Source organism: Etheostoma spectabile, chromosome 20 (assembly GCF_008692095.1).
Source record: "Etheostoma spectabile isolate EspeVRDwgs_2016 chromosome 20, UIUC_Espe_1.0, whole genome shotgun sequence".
NCBI classification, from domain to species: domain Eukaryota; kingdom Metazoa; phylum Chordata; class Actinopteri; order Perciformes; family Percidae; genus Etheostoma; species Etheostoma spectabile.
The window spans coordinates 9,924,571-9,925,371 of record NC_045752.1 but is presented as its reverse complement, the minus strand read 5'-3'; the positions used below and the strand labels follow the sequence as shown (position 1 = coordinate 9,925,371).

The 801-nt window shown below is 39.3% G+C and overlaps 1 protein-coding gene across 3 annotated transcripts in view; it reads left to right on the top strand.

The window, feature by feature from the left end:
* btbd7 (BTB (POZ) domain containing 7) overlaps positions 1-801 on the top strand; it is a 38,346-nt gene that overhangs the window by 14,704 nt on the left and 22,841 nt on the right. The window lies entirely within an intron of this gene.

Here is an 801-nt window from a genome sequence, read left to right as displayed (position 1 = left end):
TGTGTGCGCGTGCGCGTGTGCGTGTGCACGCCTGTGCACCGGCAGCACATTTCCTCCGGTTGCTGTATTTACTTATCACGGCTAAGAGTAGGCAGCTAGAGACTGAAACACATCAAGGTATCAAAGGCATTTATGTGGGTTGGTGTATTACAGAGTTAAACCACTGCCTGCTGTTCTGGTATGTGCTCTGATTTAGGAAACACAGCAAAGAGGATGTGGGGCTAGTAGAGGGAGACTCCCTGGGTTACTGAATACGAGTCAAAACTACTGTTAGTCTGGCAGTAGCTGCAGAAATAGCACTTATATTCTAATTATCTTTTTATTTAAATCTTTCTCTATTGTAATTCTTTTTCTTTAGCTTTTGTTAAGTATTAAATTGCTTAGGACTGGATCCAAATATTCGACTATTTGTTCATTGGGTAGGTATTGGATTTTCAATGTTGGATTTGAAGATTTGTTTTTTTGTTTGTTTTTCCTTTAATAAAGTTGATAGAGATTCAACTTTTGGAGAAACGCAACCCAACATTACACTGCGGTGGCTAGTCATGTAATGGGCAATTAGACTTCTCAGTGCCACAAAGTGCAGTCGTTCTCTCTTTTATTTTGCTCCTTTTCCATGAAATGAAGCTGCCTTCAAGTGCAGTCGGAAATGTTGAGATACATAAAGCTTTATAAACAATCTGACAGAAAACAATAAATGTGAAATATAAATTTTACTTGTACTACATTGGGGGGGTTAAATAACACAACAGGACGTCACAAAAATGAGCCATTTAAGTGACACTCCCGCTGCAGAGACGT